The 21852-nt window shown below is 41.8% G+C and overlaps 1 non-coding gene across 1 annotated transcript; it reads right to left on the bottom strand.

The window, feature by feature from the left end:
* Positions 1 to 239: 239 nt before the first annotated feature.
* On the bottom strand, positions 240 to 313 carry Trnat-cgu (transfer RNA threonine (anticodon CGU)). Its single transcript has one exon. It is a non-coding gene; the product is annotated as a tRNA-Thr (tRNA).
* Between the last annotated feature and the right edge of the window lie 21539 nt (positions 314 to 21852).

Below are 21852 nucleotides of genomic sequence, written 5' to 3' on the forward strand. Positions count from 1 at the left end.
TTCACACTCGGTCATAAGTCACAGTAATTATTAATATCTATACTAAGATGGTATCACTCAAGTGGCCGGTGAGCCTTAACTATATATATACTAAGATGGTATCTGTTCTTTCGGACATGTCCGAAAGAACAGATACCATCGGTGACCATGAAGCTCGTTGGAATGAATTTACAATGAAATGAACACCCTTAGCTGCTTACAGGCGTTGACATACGTCAACGGGGACAGATGAAGATGTGTGCCCCGACCGGGACTCGAACCCGGGATCTCCTGCTTACGTGGCAGATGCTCTATCCATCTGAGCCACCGAGGACACAGAGGATAGTGGGACTGCAGCGTTTTATCTCTGGCGCGCCTCCCGCGAAACCCACATTCTCAACGTATTGTCCCGCACTACATTCGTAGTGTCCCCCGCCCATTATACTCCTTACTCGCGGCGCGTTGCCAATTCCCGTAAGAGTTCGGGCACTGTTTGTGCATTCGCACAGAAGAAGAAGGTGGTCAAGTGGTCGGTGAGCCTAAACTATATATATACTTAGATGGTATCTGTTGTTTCGGATACCATCTTAGTATATATATAGTTAAGGCTCACCGGCCGTCGCACAAACCTCTTTGTCCTCGGTGGCTAAGATGGCTAGAGCGTCTGCCATGTAAGCCGGAGATCCCGGGTACGAGTCCTGGTCGGGGCACACATTTTTATCTGCCCCCGTTGACGTATGTCAACGCCTGTAAGCATCTAAGGGTGTTCATTTCATTGTAAATTCATTGTTAATATCAAAGCCCTTCTAGGTCCCTCTGCTAGTCTCCGTCTTCTACTGTCCGTCCGAGGGTGGCAGGAACGGCGCTTATATTGTCTTCGTATAGAAGCCGCTCCTGTTGTGGTGCGGTTCTAGTCAGCGTTCTGTTGACCAACGTCGTCTCACAGCCTTCTCTGCTCTTGCGTTCTTCATCTTCATGCCGTCTCTTGTAGTCAGGCCGAAACACAATCCAGTATGTACAGAATATGGATTGAGAGTAAATCGAAGAAAGACGAAAGGAATGAAAACAAGTACAAATGAGAATAACGAGAAAACTTAACATCACGATTGAGTAGGTGAAGATAAAGAATTCTGCGACCTGGTCAGCAAAATAAACGATGACGGACGGAGGAAGGAGGACAACAAAGGCAATCTAGTACTGGAAAAAAGGGAATTCCTGGCAAGAGAAGTGTACTAGTATCAAACAAAGGCCTTAATTTGAGGAAGAAATTTCTGAGAATGTACGTTTGGAGCACATCATTGTATGGATGTAAAACTTGGACTGTTGGAAAACCAGAAGAAGATCGCATAGTTCAGGATGTGGTGATACAGACGAATGTTGAAAATTAAGTTGAGTGACAGGAGGTTGTGAGCAGAATCGGAGAGGAAAGGTATATGTGGGAAACACTGACAAGGAGCAAGGGTAGGAAGATGAGGACATCTGTTAAGACATCAGCGAATAACTTCCAAGGTTTTAGAGGGAGCTTTAGAGGGCAAAAACTGTAAAGGAAGACAGAGGTTGGAATACATCCAGCAGGTAATTGAGGATGTAGGTTGCAGTTGCTACTCTGAGATGAAGAGGTTGGCAGAGGAGAGAAACTCGTGGCGGCCCGCATCAAACCAGTCAGAAGACTGATGACACAAAAATAAAAATAAATAAAAAATTACTTCCATTCTCAAGGAACAAGTTAACAAGTTTGCACCTGTCTCGTGATTGAGACTGTTGACGTGATATGATGTATCTAATGAACAAAATGAAAATGACGGTAAGTCGAAACACGTAAGGTGGTTTTGGAAATAATAAAAGTGTGGTCAATACATAAGAAATGTCATTAATCTTCCTTATATTTATTATCTCAACTGGAACATCTGATGCCTGCATCCATTATAGTCTGAACATTTATAGCCAGCCGCTTATTCTTGATTGCTGTTATTGTAATATTACCTTTAAATCTGGCTCAACTGTTAGCAGGGTGTCCCAGAAAATAATCTATCGGTAGACTCATATCGCGACTGAAAACTTTAGTCACAACACACCTTTAAATCTGGCTCAACTGTCAGCAGGGTGTCCCAGAAAATAATCTATCGGTAGACTCATATCGCGACTGAAAACTTTAGTCACAACACACCTTTAAATCTGGCTCAACTGTCAGCAGGGTGTCCCAGAAAATAATCTATCGGTAGACTCATATCGCGACTGAAAACTTTAGTCACAACACACCTTTAAATCTGGCTCAACTGTCAGCAGGGTGTCCCAGAAAACAATCTATCGGTAGAATCATATCGCGACTGAACACTTTAGTCACAACACAATATGGGAAACACTATTAACTGCGTAAGACGTGGAATTGTAAATCCTATTATTTTAGTAAGAAAAATCTTTGAACTAAATACTTTAAATCTTCTGTTAGTAACTGTGTTTTGATGAAGCTTTAACTTTCCATTTACGAAAACTACGTAGAGAATTTCAAATCTTATGCTCACTAAACAGTTACGTACTTCACAACTCCAAAGAGGTTATTAACTTTTGTTGAGGGAGCTAACTGCTTTTCAGTTACGTCAAATAGGATACTCAGATTCATCGTAGCGCTTGGGATAGGACCCTGACTAAGTAGGAAATACGGTGGCTCAGCACGAAGTTTACAGAACACAAACGTATTATTGAAAACGAAAACACGTAACTTGTTCATGCAGTTTTACAGTACTCAACTGATAATTTGAGATGAAGCTGGGGGCAGCGTCGATCTCCTGTGCTATTCGAAAGAAGGTTATGAAATTTCCCTTCTTAGTGACGGATTTTCTTAGTATGGAGTTAACCGAAGTATGCCATGAATAATAAGTCGAATTACTTCCACATCAGGGGCTATATTATACAATCTTGCAGTTCTTCTCGTCCTTTTCAGTTCACAAGATGCGCACGCTTTGCCTGCTAGCTACCGACTGAATCATGCAACTAAGGAGCTTTGCAGTTCAGGCACCAGGTTGTCCTTTTTATATTCCCACCTAGCCAGTTCCTTTAAGGAGGGACTTCCCTCCATGTCTTATATACTTGGAAACCTACTTTCCCTATGCATAATCTAGCATTAACATTAATGTTTTAACTTACACATTCTTTTGTAGCACATTACTTTTGCAATTACGTCTCTAGATTAACAACAATTATATAAATTATCACAAATAATAAATAAAACGTTTACATCGATGTTATATCAAAGAGCACGGTTATACAGGAAATTACGATAATAGTGTTACAAAGCCCGCAGAAAAGCGCTTGTTGTACATCCGTTAACTGACTAGAAGTTGGTACTGGTCATGTTATCACCCTGTTTGGCAGATAATTCGTCCGGGCCCAAAATGCAGCTCGTTCTCATGCTGTATAATGTGGCGATCGCCCATTCTCTGCGTGTCCTTCTAGGAAAGGCCGAGGACATCTCTGGTGCCTCCTTCTCTCTCTCTCTCTCTCTCTCTCTCTCTCTCTCTCTCTCTCTCTCCCTCCCACCCACAGACACTTTATACTTCGCACAGCTCTGAGAAAGCGCTTTACGGTAACCCTTGCTGGGAACACCGTTATTTCCACCAACCTTCTCACCTGGCTCTATTGTCCATGGGTAAATTCAAGGAAACCTCCCATTGATGCGGTCGTCGGCCTCCTATCGTCCTAAGCTTGCAGCCGACCTTTCTCACCACGTTCCACGAACAGGGAATTCAACGAGTTCAGTGCAGTGTTCCTGCATCCATAAAGCTGGATTACACAACAGCAGTAACTACAGTATATTTACGGTCTTAGCGACGTATAACTAACTAGTTACGTCACATGTAGCGTATCGTCCAGTGTGGTACCAGACATGGTACTGTACACAGATGTATAAATACCAAACACGTCCTTGCCCTTCAGATTTTTTACGTTTCAAAATTCTTATTTTTCTATCGAGCATTTTTACATTACGAAGTCACACTTCATTCGGTCGATGATGGGATACGTCTCAGGCACAAGAAACAGAGTTAGGACCAACCATACCCACATGTCGCTCTTAACCCTTCACTCCTGTCATTAAGGCCTCACGATCATTTAATTTCATGGAGATGTTAGACAAGAGTGCGCACTATCGGAGACGCTATATTCTTTAGCCCACTGTCGGCCATGGCGTGCCAAACTGCACTCCATACGGATGGGCGACTGAGGCTCTGCCTGTCTCGGCTTTGCTCGGCACTTCTCGGAAGGACTCGGTGCACTACTACATTACGGGGAGCGGCATTTTTCTATGGGCACAACTTTCTTAGATTCGACAAAATTGAGATCTCAGTACTGTTTACCTTTCACTATTTGTTCATGGTATAGCGGATGTTCACGCCTGTTTACGCAAAATGAGATAATCTGGTGTTGTTTCAATACAAGCCTTCCAAAATGAATGGGAATGACAGGAGAGAAGAAAAATGGAAATTTGTAGTAAGGGTCTATTGGACCAAACTGCTGAGGTCATTGGTCCATAGGCTTACACACAAAATAATGTAACTGAAACTAACTTACGCTAAGGATAAGACACACACCCATGCCCGAGGAGAGACAAGAACCTCCGACTGGGTCAGAAGCGCGAACCGTGCTAAGACGCCTGCCTCAGACCGCTCGGCTACCCGCGCCGCAGGAAAGAAGGATAAGAATTCTCAATGTTACGCGATGCAGTCGCATAACCGACAAGTACCACCAATTTGCTACAGAACGACATTATAACACCATGCAGGAACGATCTAAGGATTCACGTGACGGTGAAGGAGCAAAACATTGCAACAATCGTCATATGGATTCACTAAATTCGTAGGCAGGGATCACGTGATGAAATTCCTGGTAAGAATAGCAAATTTTCCGTAGTCGCATGCGTTATTCTACTGCCAGTTACAACAGTTTTCGATAGAAATAAACAGAGTGTGGGGACATTATAAATTACTGCAGTGTACGTTTGTTAAGACAAGGGGCGTGGCCGGCCGGTGTGGCCGAGCGGTTCTAGGCACTTCAGTCTGGAGCCGCGCGACAGCTACGGTCGCAGATTCGAATCCTGCCTCGGGCATGGATGTCTGTGATGTCCTTAGGTTAGTTAGTTTTAAGTAGTTCTAAGTTCTAGGGCACTGACGACCTCAGATGTTACGTCCCATAGCGCTCAGAGCCAAGGGGCATGCTTGGAAAGATTTTTCGATTTAAAACCCTGGAGTATCGAATTTATGAAGGAAAAAGAAGGACAGTAACGAAAATCAGAACATCAGAAATGGATTGGAGACCTCTCATTTAAGTGGACGTGCTGCACACTGCCCACAGCAACATATTTTAAGATAAAAAACAATTTATTTCTGATCTGATGAGGATTCATTTAAAAAGAAATTCTCCTTCTGGAAGGGACAAATTTTGACAAAACTCTCCGGAAGTTTCCCTAAGGTCGCTGGTATCTGAGAAAAAGCGAGATCTGAGAAATTAATCGTGTCCCTGATAAAAGAACAAGAATAATTTTCTAAGCGTTTGAGGACACTGCCAATCTGTTTTCCAGCAATTTTTGAGACCGTTTACCGTTTCAGATGCATGTACGGATGGAACTGATTGACATGTCATTTAGTTCCCATTTTTAAGACAAATTCTCTTACGTTAAAACTGTCGCTCCGCGGGAAGAGTTTTCACGTCTCCATTGTAAGGTTGCACCAAATAAAAATTATGTCTTCAGTGAGCCAAATATTAAGAGGACGCCAAAAAGTTTCCGTTCGGCGGCCGCACAGTGCAGAATCGTTGTGACAGTCAGTCAATTCGCAGTGAGCATTCAGACAAACATCCCACCAACGCCCAGGCTGAAGATCCCCGTGTGGTCAAAGACAAAAAATGGCTCTGAGCACAATGGGACTCAAAATCTTAGGTCATAAGTCCCCCTAGAACTTAGAACTACTTAAACCTAACTAACCTAAGGACATCACACACACCAATGCCCGAGGCAGGATTCGAACCTGCGACCGTAGCAGTCCCGCGGTTCCGAACTGCAGCGCCAGAACCGCACTGCTACCGCGGCCGGCTTGTCGAAGACCGTGTCCTGCTGCCTGAAGAAGTCCGCAACTGCCTACTGCACATCCCCGTCCGATAAGAAACATCGACCCTTCAAGTCGTGATAATCGCATGGGGAGAGCTCGGGACTAAAGGGCAGGTGCTCGTGTGTCTCCCGCTAGAGTTGACGTAACTTCTGCGTTACGGCATTTGTGATGTAGGGACGCCCACTGTCGTGAATCAGCGGCAACAATAATCTCAGTCTTCAATCCACAACAGTGGTTTCAGAGAAGCACGGTACCGCGTACGCAGTCTTTACTCTCCGAAGGATATCTGTAGGTGTTCCTCCTCCGGCAGCCAAGAAAATAATAACAGCACATTGGTCGTTTTGAAGCGTTTGGTAATAACGTCGCCGTAGTTCATGTTTCCTCATTTACCGCACGCTCTTCGGAGAGACTCAAATGCCACCCTTATCCCTTACCTATGGGTCGGTTCTTATACACTGAAGTGCCAAATAAACTGGTATACCCTGCAGGGCTATCCACAAATCAGTAAGGAAACGCGGGGGAGGGGAGGGATCTCTTCTGAACATCCTAGACATGCTCAATAATGTTCATGTCTGGGGAGTTTAGTGGAAGCGTTTAAACTCAGAAGAGTGTTCCTGGAGCCACTATGTAGAAATTCTGGACGTGTTGTATTGTTCTGCTGGAATTTCCCAGTTCGGTCGGAATGCACAATGGACATGAATGGATGCAGGAGAACAGACAAGATGCTTAAGTGTGTGTCGCCTGCGAGAGTCGTATCTAGACGTATCACGGGTCCCGTATCACTCCAACTGCACACGCCCCACACCTTTACAAAGCCCCCACCAGCTTGAACTGTCCCCTGCTGACATGCACGGTCCATGGATTCACGAGGTTGTCTGCATACACATACACGTCCATCTACTAGATACAATTTGAAACGAGACTCATCCGACCATTCATTAACAGTCGAATGTCGGTACTGACGGGCCGAGGTGAGTCGTAAAGCTTGGTGTCGTACAGTCATCGGCTCAAAAAGCACATATCGACAATTTTTCGTTGAATGGTTCGCACGCTGACACTTGTTCATGGTCCAGCACTGAACTCTGCAGCAATCTGCTTAACGTGACTTCTGTCACATTGAATGATTCTCTTCAGTCGTCGTTGGTCTCGTTCTTGTAGGATCTTTTTCCTATATTCTTTGTTTCAAACGGTGATTCCATTTAAGGTCGCCCTGGACTGAAAGCCCTAGATACTTTACGGTAGATACTGTTTCCTGCAGTCCGCCATCAATAGTGCAGCTATGCAGTCGTGAATTTCTGTCCCTGTGTATGCGGATTACGCGAAATACTTTCCTCTTTTCTTGTTCTTCTTCTTAACTTCGCGTATTAGACAAATTGCCTGTTACAGCATCCATGTCCTGCACAGTCTCCCTACGTTTATTCTTCCAGAAGTTTTACAATTTAGAGCCTTTACCAGGAATCATTCTCCAACCATCCGGTCTACATGCTCTTTCCATTGTTCCTAAATGTTTCCTTATATCTTCATTTACTAATGTAATGATGATGCGCGTATACAGTCTCTCTAACACAACTGTCCACTTGCCAGTGGTGTACACTGCCAAGTGAACGACACTCTGACGATCGAGTATTGGCGATATTACCATACCATCGAGTACAGAGGAGTTACGATCTGTGGCTGGTAAAATTCAGAGACTACAGTCCCATCATCGGTCATAACTGCAACGGGCCAGTACCCCATTCTGGGACTCAGCAAGCGTATTCGCAATATATTACATTTGTTTACGTTCAGGGTCAACAGCCAGAGTCTGCACCGTTCATCAGTGTTCTGCTGGTCATTCTGCAAAGCAATACCGTCTTCAGGAATTGCTCGTTTCTTACAGACAAGCCTATCACCTGCAAATAGTCCTAAATAACTTTTGACACTCTCTAATTGATCGTTTGCATATACTGTAAACAGTAACGATCGCAACACACTTTCTTGGGATACTCCGAAAATGACGATTACCTTTTCTTCTATCGATTGTGTTTCGTTAAGAGCGACATGTTGTGTTTCATCTGCAAGGAAGTCTTCAGTCCAGTCGCCACTCTTGTCTGATGTTCGATAAGCTCGTATTTTTTTCTCTAACTGGCCGTGTGGGACGCTGTCAAACGCCTTCTTGAAGTCAAGGAATACAGCATCAGTACGAACGCCATTGTCTGCATCGCTATTGATCCCATGGAGGAACAGAGTGAGCTGAGTTTCATAAGATCTGTTTGTGCAAGGCATTTTGATTTTTCAAGATGAGAAGTTCGTACTCCAAAAACTGCACAGTTCTTGAGCATCAAATTCTTTACACATGGCAACAGACTGACGTCAGCGATATAGGTCTATAATTAGGATCATCTGTCCTTCGGCTCTTCTTCAAAACGGGACTCACCTGCGCATTTCTCCAGTCGCTAGCTACCCTTCTCTGCTCCAGCGATCTCCGCTGCTAGAAGGGAGCAAGTTCTTTCACATAAACTTTGCAGAATGTTACAGGTATCTCATCTTGTCGTTACGTCTTCCCACTGCCATGCGACTAATAGCTACTTTTTTTCCAAAGACAGTTACTCCCATTTCCGAAAGCGGTTATGGAATCCTCCATTGTATTTCAACTTCATTTACAGAAGAACTATTTTAAGTTTTTTATCTGCTATTAGATGCTCAGTGACTAAAAGACCGGACGATATGTGTTCGTCAATATGACGACTGTCGTCTAGACCATGGTTGTGCATCCGGTGGCGGGCTCATTGAACATATGTGAAAGGAAATAAAAACATCGATCCTAAACGTAATTATAAAATATTCAATGTCGTACGTGCACGCATGTAACATATCTTTATAATATTGGATTTCTTTTTTTCTTTAAAAAAATAGTATTGTTCGTGCATACGTTATAATTCACCCCAAGTTTGTTTCTTCTTGTGAAACCAGATAAATCTTTTTGAAAGATCCTGTACTACAAGTGAAACCTATTTCAAAGAAACTGACTGAGTGCTGACTGGAGACTGTTCATTCACGAGAGTGCACTGCTTATTCCATGACGTCATACGGTGTAGTCTGTCGTCCTCCAGTGTCGTTGTATTGGCGTTGTATCTCTTAAATACCACTTGCATAAAACATTTAAATGAAAATTTTTCCAGGATCGCATGTAGTTTGTTAAAAGTAAGCATTTAATAACCAGGTGACCGGTTTCGATCATGGCATGATCATCGTCAGTCCACTAAACGAAACCGACTGGATAGAGTGACGTGGAGCAGTCCGTTATGTTGCGGCTATAAACACTGCTCCAAAGATGCTTAACTGCATCTATGGTGGATGTCTCGTGAGTGCTTGACATGATCCAACCCGAAAACTTCCCTGTAGTTTCAATATAAACAAAAGCATGTCTTTAGTGGAACACCTCGTGTCCAACCCTCATGATGTACTGCCACATGTTAGTCGTGTTTACCTACCCTAAATAATATCAGCGATGTATGTAATAAACCACTTTATCGTATGACACAGAGCTCGACTGGTAGGTTCTGGTATCCACTGGCCGAGTTATTCCACTACACTTTTGACTTCGTCACTTTCGACGCCGTTGATTTTGACTAGGGTTCCCCGTTTATAACTCATCCATGAGCCCACTCAACCACCGACGAAACATTGTATCGTCGTCACAGAAACATTCTGTAAATAACCACAGAAAGATTTTCGATGCTCTTATCGTTATCCTGGGCAATTCATTTCACCAAAATTTATTAGCAAACTGAAGAAGGTCTCTTTCCATTTTATATTTCAATATGTCAATGAAACAATATAAGTGACCTAAAAAGTAAAAAATAAAAGGCGATATTACTAAAGTAGCAAAATGACAGTTTCGGGTGAGGTACAACCGAGAGGAAAGCAAGAAGAAAAAGGTGCACTGTTATTAACTATAGATATCAATGCTTAAAACAATTGCTTCTTTAGTAAAGTATAAAGTAACTGTAGTTTTCGGCCATGAAATTAAAAGGCAGAACGTCTTACGAATACTATATGCGGAACGCTTTGATGCCGTCGGAGTAATGAGTAATGAGGCGTGCAAGCAGAGTGGCGCGTGTCAAAGAGGGAGGTGAGTTGTGTCTGCTCGAGCGAAGTACAGAGCAGGGGGCGTTAGTCGAGGTTCGGTCACGCCCGTTAAATACACACACTCAGTCAAAACGACGTCTGTCGTTTAATAAGACAGGCCATTAAGAGGGGAGAGTTGAAACTCACAGACAAAGGGAATACCTTGAAGAAGAGGCTAGCCGTCACCAAGGCACCTCGAAACACGCTTTAAGTGTTATAGGCTCTGCATTGCTCGAACATTACGAGTAATGAATATTAAGAGTAAAGTGTTTCTTCTTTTCTACCTATCGATTTCTGTCCTTTTTTTAGTTTAACAAACGTTTTACATACCTTTTCTCCATTTGACTTTATTCTGTACGATACCTCTTCAGTCTGCTTTTTAGCTACCTACATCTTTTATAAAATCACTGAAGTACTCTTACCTTTCAGTTTCGATCCTTTTTTTGCCGATTTCCACAACTCATTCTACATTTACATGCACATCGATACTCTGCAAACCACTCTTAAGTAGCCAGCCGCGGTTGGCCGAGCGGTTCTAGGTGCTTCAGTCTGGAACCGCGCGACTGCTACGGTCGCAGGTTCGAATCCTGCCTCGAGCATGGATGTGTGTGATGTCCTTAGGTTAGTTAGGTTTAAGTAGTTCTAAGTTCTAGGCAACCGATAACCTCAGATGTTAAGTCCCATAGTGCTCAGAGCCATTTTGAACACTTAAGTGCCTGGCAGAGGGTTTAACCAACCACCTTCACAATAATTCTCTATTATTCAGATTTTTAAAACCACCCCGCAAAAACGAACAACAGCTTCTCACGTGAGCTCTGATTTCCGTTATTTCACAGGGTGACTATTATTGAACTATATAAAAAAGAGGTAAATTAGTTACAAACTACAGCGTGAAAGCACTTTATTCGACATGTAAACGTCTGCACAGATATTCAGATTAGGTTATGACATGTTCGATGTGCCTGCCATCATTGGAGACGATGTAGTGCAGACGAATAGCGAAATTCTGCATGACCCGCTGAAGTGTCGGATAATCGAAGCTGATGCAGTCGATGACCTCCTGAATGGCTGTTTCAGCTCAGCAATGGTTTCGGGGTTATTGCCGTGTACCGTCTTTAACACAGCCTCGCAAAAAAAAAGTCGCACGCGTTCAGATACGGAGAATACGGCGACCAATCGACACCCATGCCAGTGGCCTCTGAGTATTTCGGAGTCAGAATGAGGTCTCCAGATTACTCCTCCAGGACATTAAACCCTCTCCTGCTTCGATGGGATCGAGCTCCATCTTGCATGAACCACATCTTGTCGAAATCAGGACCGCTTTGGATTATTGGCATGAAATCATATTCGAAAACCTTCACGTTCTGTTCGGTAGTCACTGTACCATTAAGGAATACCGCACCGATTATTTCATGACTGGACATTGCCACACCACACAGTCACCCTTTCTAGGTGAAGAGACTTCTCGATAGCGAAATGCCGATTCCCATTCCCTCCAATGCGCCAATTTTTCTAATATACAGATCCATCCAAATGGAAGTGGTCCTCATTACTAAACTAACTATATAATGCATACTAATTCCCATTATGCCCCGCGGCCAACCGTGCACTTTGAACATCTTAATGCAAACCGTTCACAAATTATGATGATTTTATAACATATAGTTCAATAATTGTCACCCTGTATTATGATGATCGTATCCACACAATTCCGAAGACGGTAAAAGCTGACAAGTGCAAGAATTATCGCACAATCAGCTTAACAGCTCATGCATCGAAGCTGCTTACAAGAACAATATACAGAAGAATGGAAAAGAAAATTGAGAATGCGCTATGTGACGATCAGTTTGGCTTTAGGAAAAATAAAGGGACGAGAGAGGCAATTCTGACGTTACGGCTAATAATGGAAGCAAGGCTAAAGAAAAATCAAGACACTTTCATAGGATTTGTCGACCTGGAAAATGCGTTCGACAATATAAAATGGTGCAAGCTGTTCGAGATTCTGAAAAAAGTAGGGGTAAGCTATAGGGAGAGACGGGTCATATACAATATGTACAACAACCAAGAGGGAATAATGAGAGTGGACGATCAAGAACGAAGTGCTCATATTAAGAAGGGTGTAAGACAAGGCTGTAGCCTTTCGCCCCTACTCTTCAATCTGTACATCGAGGAAGCAATGATGGAAATAAAAGAAACGTTCAGGAGTGGAATTAAAATACAAGGTGAAAGGATATCAATGATACGATTCGCTGATGACATTGCTATCCTGAGTGAAAGTGAAGAAGAATTAAATGATCTGCTGAACGGAATGAACAGTCTAATGAGTACACAGTATGGTCTGAGAGTAAATCGGAGAAAGACGAAGGTAATGAGTAGTAGTAGAAATGAGAACAGCGAGAAACTTAACATCAGGATTGATGGTCACGAAGTCAATGAAGTTAAGGAATTCTGCTACCTAGGCAGTAAAATAACCAATGACGGACGGAGCAAAGAGGAAATCAAAAGCAAACTCGCTATGGCAAAAAAGGCATTTCTGGCCAAGAGAAGACTACTAATATCAAATATCGGCCTTAATTTGAGGAAGAAATTTCTGAGGATGTACGTCTGGAGTACAGCATTGTATGGTAGTGAAACATGGACTGTGGGAAAACCGGAACAGAAGAGAATCGAAGTATTTGAGATGTGGTGCTATAGATGAATGTTGAAAATTAGGTGGACTGATAAGGTAAGGAATGAGGAGGTTCTACGCAGAATCGGAGAGGAAAGGAATATGTGGAAAACACTGATAAGCAGAAGGGACAGGATGATAGGACATCTGCTAAGACATGAGGGAATGACTTCCATGGTACTAGAGGGAGCTGTAGAGGGCAAAAAATGTAGAGGAAGACAGGGATTGGAATACGTCAAGCAAATAATTGAGGACGTAGGTTGCAAGTGCTACTCTGAGATGAAGACGTTAGCACAGGAAATGAATTCGTGGCGGGCCGCATCAAACCAGTCAGTAGACTGATGACCAAAAAAAAAAAAAAAATCTCCCTATTGAGGTCGGCGTCAAAAAATATTTTCGTATTAGGAGGAGAAAGTCAGTGACAGATATTTCATCGCAACGAAAAACGCCTTTGTTTTAATTATATCCACCCTAAATCCTGACTAATTTCAGTGACATTCTCCCCTCTATTTCACGATAATACAAAACGTGCTGGTCTTCTTTGAACTTTCTCGATATACTCCGTTGTTCTATCTGATAAGGATCCCAGATCTCGCAGCAGTACTGCAAAAGACGACGGACAAGCGGAGCGCAGGCAGTCTCTTCAGTAGATCTGTTGCGTCTTCTAAGTGTACTTCCCCACATCACAGTCTGTGTGTTCTTTCCAACTGAAGTTGTTCGCAATTTTAATTCCTAGGTATTTAGTTGAATTTACGGCCTTCGATTTGACTGATTTATAATGTAACCGAAGTTTAAGATGCCTTTCTGCACTCATGTGGATTACTTCAGACTTTTAGTTCTTTAGAGTCAACTGCAAATTTTCGCACCACACATATATCTTTTCGAAAACGTTTTGCAATTTGTTTTGATCTTTTGATGACTTTACTAGACCATAAACGATTGCATCATCTGCGAACAACCTAAGACGGATGCTCTAATTGTCTCCTAAATGGTTGATATAAATAAGAAAGGGAAAGGGGCCTATAACACTTTCTTGCGGAATTCCAGAAATCACTTCTGTTTTATTCGATGACCTTCCGTCATTTACTACGAACTGTGACCTCTCTGACAGGAAATCTCGAATCCAAACTGAGACGATATTTCATAAGCATGCAATCTGGTTACAAGCTGTTTGTGAGCTACAGTGTCAGTGGCCTTTTGGGAATGTAGAAATACGGAATCAGTTTGCAATTCCTTATTAATAACACTCAACAGTTCGTGTGAGTGAAGAGCAAGTTGTATTTCTCAAGAACAATGTCTTCTAAATCCAGCCGGCCGGAGTGGCCGCGCGGTTCTAGGCACTACAGTCTGGAGCCGAGCGACCGCTCCGGTCGCAGGTTCGAATCCTGCCTCGGGCATGGATGCGTGTGATGTCCTTAGGTTAGTTAGGTTTAATTAATTTTAAGTTCTAGGCGACTGATGACCTCAGAAGTTAAGTCGGATTTCTAAATCCATGTTGACTTGGTGTCAATAGTCCATTCTCTTCGAAGTAATTCATAACATTTGAACACAATATATGGGCCAGAATCCTGTTGCATATAGACATTAATGATATGAGCCCGTAATTTTGTGGATTACTCCTACTGCCTTTCTTGAATATTGCTTTGACCTGTGCACCTTTCTCCATTGTTGTGTTCGGGTTTTACGTACTCACACTGCGTTATATTTTAGATTAAAATTAAGCAAGCTGTAACCTTTACAACATGCAACCTGTACACTGGGTAAGGTTGTAACACCTACAATTACAGATCTCAGAATAATGTAGTTAACATGTACAAGCTTATCAGAAAACAATACACTAGTTACATTTTAACAGCAACCTCAGTGCATATCATCAAAGATATGGAAACGAATTTCTTCGCGTGTCGCACATAATAAGTACATGGAATTACATTATAACTAAGTGAGATACGTTATTGTGTCCAAAGATTAATTTGCTGGGACATCACTCTGTGACAACACCGCGATCATCAATAAGTGCTCCATTATCCAAACGCTGATTAATCTAACGAAAATGGCCCAGTAGTTCATTACAATAATGAATATATCATATGGATAATGTACGCTTAAGAGTGACGTGATAGTAATAAGAGATTTTCAGTAACAACAATGATGCAGCTCCTCATGAATCGATTATCTGTAGATTTCCTATGATGTGGTTGTTGTGACCTTGAGTCCGAAGACTGGTTGGATGCATCTCGCCACGATAACCTGTTCAATGCCTGCCTCTTCGTCTCTTCATAACTACTGCAACCTACGTCATTTTGAAACTCCTTATTGCATTCAAGCCTTCGTCTCCACCATTTCCAACCAACTCTCCCCCCCCCCCCCCCCACCCCTCCCCACCCCCCAACTCTTTCCGTCACTACCAATTTGTCGTTTCGTTCATTCCTCAGGACGTCAGAACATATTCCCTAACACTTAAATTTATATTCAGAGACGAAAAATTTCTGAACTTTGTATCTTGCTATTGGCAGTCTGCCCTTTATATGCTCCCTATTTCAATCATTTTTCAGTTATTATTTTGCTGCTAAGATTCGCCAACTACTTTTAACATCTCATTTCCTGATCTGATTCACTTAGCATCGCCTCATTTTAATACAACTACATTTCAGTACTCTCAATTTACTTTTGTTAATGTCCAGCTTGTAACCTCTTTCCAGGACATTGTTAATACGATTCACTGATCTATCACGTTCTTTGCAGTCTCTGACAAAGTTCTTATGTCAGCGGCAAAGCTCAACACTTTTCTGTATTATAGCTAGACACTAACCCCCTTCCCTTACTGTTTCTTCAATGTAAAGATTGAATAGCATCCGGTTTAGGCTCCAACCTTATCCCACACTTTTCTCAATCACCGCTTCCCTCTCACGTCCTTCGTCTCTCAAAACTGCAGGCTTGCTTTTATTTAAGTTGTATATAACCTTCCTCTTCCTACGTTTTACCCCGTGTACCTTCAGAATTACAAAGAGCTTATTCCATTCAACATTGCAAAAGCCTTTGAATTTCTGCAGTTTATAACATTGTGCAATTGACCTTGTTTGACCTAACCCCTGAGATATGAAGTAGGTTTGGTATTGCTTCACAAGTTGCTGAACTTCTACAGAACCGATCTTCTACAATGCCGTCTTCTACCTGTTTGTCTTTTCATCTGTAAATAATCTGTGTTAGTAATTTGCAGCCTTTACTTACTAAACTGTTAGTTTGATCATATTCATACCTGTCAGTACATACCTTCTTTGGAACTGAAACTATTAGTTTTTCTTGAAGACTGAGGATACTTCACCTGTCGCACATACTTCGCACTAGTTTTGTCATAGGTGGGTCTCCCAAGGTGCTTTATCATACCTCCCACCTCATCTTCATCTGCTTCGTCTCCCTCTCCACATAATGATATATGAAATGTCTTTTCGAGAAACATTTTTGTATATGTCCTACGTTGGCGTCACAACATCACGAACTACAGTTTTGGCTGGAAAGGGCTATGCTCTCCTTTAGCTCACCATCTCCTTCAGAGGTGGAATGGAAAAAACAATCTTCAAGTTTTTGCTTCTTCTCCATCATCTTTACTTCTTTCCCTAATTTTCTTTGTTTTCCCTTACTGGGTTGCTCATCTAAATGTTGAGTCGGGGATAAGCTACAATCCTGTCTGATACCTTTCTCAACAATTGTTTCCCTTTCCCTTTCTTCGACTCTTATAACTGCAGTCTGGTTTCTGTACAATCTTTATATAACTTGTTCCTCTCTACATTATACGCCTGTTACCATCCGAATAACAAAGAATGTATTCTTGTCATCATTGTCAAAAGCGCTCTGTAACTCAATAAACGAAAGATTGTCTTTCTTTAACTAATCTTGTAAGTTAAGTAGGATTGGTATTTTCTCGCGTGGTCCTGCATTTCTCCGAAACCCAAACAGATCATCCCTTGGGTCGGCTTCTGTAAGTTTCTTCGTTCTGATGGAAATAATTTATGTCACTTTTATGCACCCATGACTTATCAGACTGGTAGTTCGGCAACGCTTACACCTGTCAACATCCGTTTTTCTTGGAAATGGAATTATTACCCTCTTCGTGAAGTCTGAGTGTATTTAACTAGCATTTGCATTTAACTTGCACACCAGGTGGAATAGTTTTGTCATGCCGGGCACTTCCAAGGATCTCAATAATTATGAGTGTATGTCATCTTCTCGAGGGGCCTCGTTTCGGCTTAGATCTTTCATTGCTGTATCAAATTCTTCTCGCAGTGTCATATTTCCCATCTCAACTGCTCCTACTTTTACTTCCCTTCCAGTAATATTGCCTTCAACTACACTCGTCTAGCAGAGTCCTTCTATATATTCCTTCCACATTTCAGTTTTCCGTTCTTTACTTAGCACTGGCTTTTCATCTGGGCTCCTGATATTTATACTATTGTTTTTTTCTTCTTCTAGAGGTCGCTCCAGTCTTCCCATAAGCAATTTCTATCATTTCAGTTTTCATAACTTCTTCTACAGCCTTTAATTTGCCATCCGAGTTTGGCTTATACCAGTTTTTTCATTCTTCCGTAAGTAATTCGTGTCAGTATTTTCCTCTTTCTGCCAGCCCCTTCTTTAAACATCTGTATTTCCTTTCTTCTGCTTCATTTGCGATAAATTTATGTTCTCTTCTCTCAAATTAATGTCTCCCGTGATCCAAGGCTTTCTTCTGAGCCATGTCTTTTCACATATTTTATCTTTTGACGTCCCCAACGTTTCGCCTCACAAAGCTGACCATTCGTCTTCTATTGTATTCCCTTCCCCTGTCAGTCAAGCGGTGCCCAGTGCTTCCTCTAGGTATGCTTTACAGTTTAAAATCCTGTTTCGAAATCTCTGGTATAATCGTATACAATCAAACTTACATAACCAGAGTGAATCCTGTCAGTGTCTGCGTGGCTCTTCCGCTTAACCACCTTCTTACATGATTTTTGAACCTACTAGCAATCATTAAATTATGATCTCTACAAAATTCTACAGGGCGAGTTCCTCTTTCATTCCTTTCCTCTAGTCCATATTCTCCCTCTGTTTTTCCTGCTACTGAATTCTAGTCTCTCTTTACAATTAAATTTTCCTCGCCTTTTACTATTTTCATTATTTCTTTTTGCCTCATTCTTTCAGTCTCTTCACCTTCTGGGGAACTAGCTGGTAAATAAACTTGTGTTATTACTGCTGTTGGCTTTTTGTACATCTTGGCTACGATAAGGCATACGTAATTCGTTATCCATTATTAGGCCTATTGCTGCATTACCCTTTACGATTTTGCGTTCCTGACCGGAAGCCACGTTCTTTGTGTCATAGCATTTCAGCAAGTCCCACTACATCCTCCTTCAACCTATTGATTTGCCTCTGCAAATTATCGAACAACATTATCCAGTTATGGTATCCAGTATTCCATGGGCTGAACCGCAGATTGCCAGTTTCGTTTTTATTGATGATGATATTCTCCTGTGAAGTTTCTCGTCCAGGGATCCGAACAGGGGCTACTTTATCTCTGAAGTATTTTACCTAGATGGGTGCTGTCATCATTAAACCATGCAGAAGAGCTTGGTGCCCAAAATAAGAGATGTAGTTTCTCCTTGTGTTGAGCTGTTCGCAGTACAACACAGCAAGGCCGTGTTGGACAACATTACAAGGTCAGACATGCCAATTATCCAGAATGTTGATCCTGCTACTACTACAAAGGCAGCTGCCCCTCTTCAGCAAACACAGCTATCCCCCTGATATTGTTGCACGTAAGGTACGCCCACCTGTGTTATTGAGGCGTTGAAGCCACCCCGCCTCAGTAGCGTGCATGGTTCATAGAAGGGAGGAAGGTAGGGCAGATGCTTGTTAGTACTAAGCCTAATCAAATAAATTCTTATATCGAATTATTCTCTTTTTTAATTATTTTGTTGTTCTACCTTCAACATTTCACCTTTTATAGTTTTCATATAACTGACTTTTTTCTCGGTAGGAAGTTCTGAATAGATAATGCGTCGTGCCACTGAGAAAGAAATGAAATTGAATGAACAAATTAAAAATTAACGTCATTGGCGATTTCATTTTGTGTATACGCTTCGTACTTAGAACTGCATTAATACTGAACACCGTAACGAAAAATCCTGGTCATATGTACACTCAGAAAACATCTCATTATCATCCTACGTAACGTACCGTCAGTTCTGAAACCAGTGCGTCAGATTATTTTCGCTGTCGCAAATCGGTATAGAATGAGTACCTCTTCGTTAAGCTTGATGTATGATTATTGTTGTTTCATTCATGCTCACTGTGTTCTGTATAAAAAGGTATTAGTTTCCCTGTGTTTGGCTCAGTTCGAAATCTTGATAAACTGGAAGGAGTCATGCGTTATCTATATGCTGTCCATCACTGGACAGAACATCCAGGACATTCTTTGACAAACTGAATAGTCTGTATTTAATTAAAAGAGGGATGAACCCGCAAATTTGCTCAAAAATGTAATTAATTAAACAATAGAGCGTCTCGTATCCCTGGAGCATGTTCATAATTAAACCGTTATTAAAGCAGAATACCACGTATATGTTCAGCGGCAGACTGCTCGAAAATTACTCGTCTCTCTGATGGCTCGTAAAGCACATACCGCGCTCAAATTATTCAATAAAACGTGATAGCGCGTGCCAAAACTCGCTATGAATAACTAATCTGCTCACTCATCAAACGGGAGAAACCTTTTTCGAGGGAAATTTCTGGGCGTAGGGCTGGCACGTGAATGTCCTTGTTTCTCAATGAGTAGTAGCATTCTAGTGATTTTTTAAATAAAAGAAAGTAACGAATACCGCAAAAGTAGAAATCCCCTTTCTAAACACCCTGGCGATAATACATATAAGACAAATCAAATTTAATTTTGTAAGAATAAATGTTTTTCTTACTTACTAACGGTACACCCACATAACCGGAGGGTTTAGGTGAGGACAAAAAAGAGTGAATGAAGATATACACTTTTCAATCATTGGCAGTTGCTGTTCAGGCCAATGATTAAATATATTACACACATCGTGAACTAGGGGTAGCATGTGACACTAGAAACCAAAACGAACTGGTTGCCAGTTCCGGTCCCAGCCGCCGTTTAAATTTTCCCTAAATATCATCAGCAGTGTTTCAATTTCCCCTAAAAATCATCAGCCATGGCGGCCGAGGACTTCAGGTGTAAGAAGTCATCTTCGCTCGGCCAACTGCCTTGTCAAATGTGGAGGAGCAGCCGACAGAATTTCAGGGTACCCTCAGGTGGGAAGCTGCCCCTAAAAGCTGGAAGAGTCAGCCATGAAACGTGGTAAACAATACACAAGGCAGTGGAAATCATTGCATTAGAGACAATGATCCATAGTTCAGGTGACCTGTAACTGAAAAAGTATTAGGGTTATCTCTTTATTTGTAAAAGATTGCAGATTATTTTCCCATTTTAACCCATGGAAGGGGGATTGCCAAGGAGACTGTAAGCATGAAATAAAAACTGAGCAACCACCAAACTGTAATGTTCTTCGCAATGGAGAGTGGAATCTCAAAAGATAACTGTGATAGGGAAGTTGGAACATCTGAAGAGGAAAATGCAAATACTCAATCTGGATATAGTTGGGGTTGGTGAAATGGAATAGATATGAGGTAAGGACTGCTGGTCAACGAATACTGCAAAATCAACAGAAGCAGAAAATAGTATACATTAAGTGGATTCGTTATGAACAGAGACGTACGTCAGAGAGTGAATTACTTTCAGGATTCGGTGAAAGGATTGATTTTCTCAGAACCGATAGCGAATCAACATCGGAAACGATATCTCATACATACCTGCTGACATCACAAACACAAGATGAAGAGCTAGAAAGAGTATATGACGGCAATCAACGCGATACTTAGTATGCTAAAAGAAGATGATAATCTAATTATAATTATGAACTCTGAGGTAGGCGATGGAAATCAAGATGCTGTTTCAGAAAAATTTGGGCTCGATACTAGGAATGAGAGTTAGGAAAGACTAGTAGTGTTCTGCAGTAAACTTCAGCTCGTAGTAACGAACACGCAGGACAGAAGTAACAAGAGGAGAAAGTGTACTTGTAAAAGGTCTAGAGACATAGAAAAATACCAGCTGGATTACATCATAATCAGACGGAGATTCTGAAGTTAGATACCAGATTCTAAGGTGTATTCATGAGCAGATATAGATTGCGATCACAATTTAGTAATTGTCAAAAGAATGATCAGAAACAATCAACGGCAAAAGTAGTGGTACGGTGAAGCACTGTTGAGCTGGAGCTTTCAAGTTTTCTAAGGCTGTAGATAAGGAGAAAATGATTTCCACATTTGGCAGTTCAGCTGGAGAGGAGAGGATAGCTTTGGAAAAAGGCAGTCACAGAAGCTGGACACACAAATATATGTTCAAGTAAGGCAACTGCGAAAAATCCTCGAGTAACACAAGAAATACCTCAACCGATCGGTCGAAGGCCAAGCACAAAAAAGACTGAGGAAAGGACAGTAATACAGCAAATGAGTTATCACTTGGTAATGAAATAAATACAGCAGCCGCTGTAGCCGAGCGGTTCTAGGCGCTTCAGTCCGGAACCGCGCTGCTGCTACGGTCGCAGGTTCGAATCCTGCCTCGGTCGTGGACGTATGTGGTGTCCTTAGGTTAGTTAGGTTCAAGTAGTTCTAAGTCTATAGGACTGATGACCTCAGATATTAAATCCCTTAGTACTTGGAGCCATCTGAACCATTTTTTTAAAAGTAGATACAAAGTGTAGTGAGGTTAAAATAAAGTAGCTGCAGCAAAAATGCAATGAAATTTAAAAAGATATGGCTATCGGAGAGACCGATAGGAATGTCAAAACAAACTTCAGTAAAGATTAGATCAATGGCGTTAACATTGAAGGTGTGATGGGAAATTCAGTGGTAAGGGTACAGGGTACTTTTCCGGCTCAATATTATCTAAAAATC

The sequence above is a fragment of the Schistocerca serialis genome, chromosome 2 (genome assembly GCF_023864345.2).
Source record: "Schistocerca serialis cubense isolate TAMUIC-IGC-003099 chromosome 2, iqSchSeri2.2, whole genome shotgun sequence".
Taxonomy (NCBI): Eukaryota; Metazoa; Arthropoda; class Insecta; order Orthoptera; family Acrididae; genus Schistocerca; species Schistocerca serialis.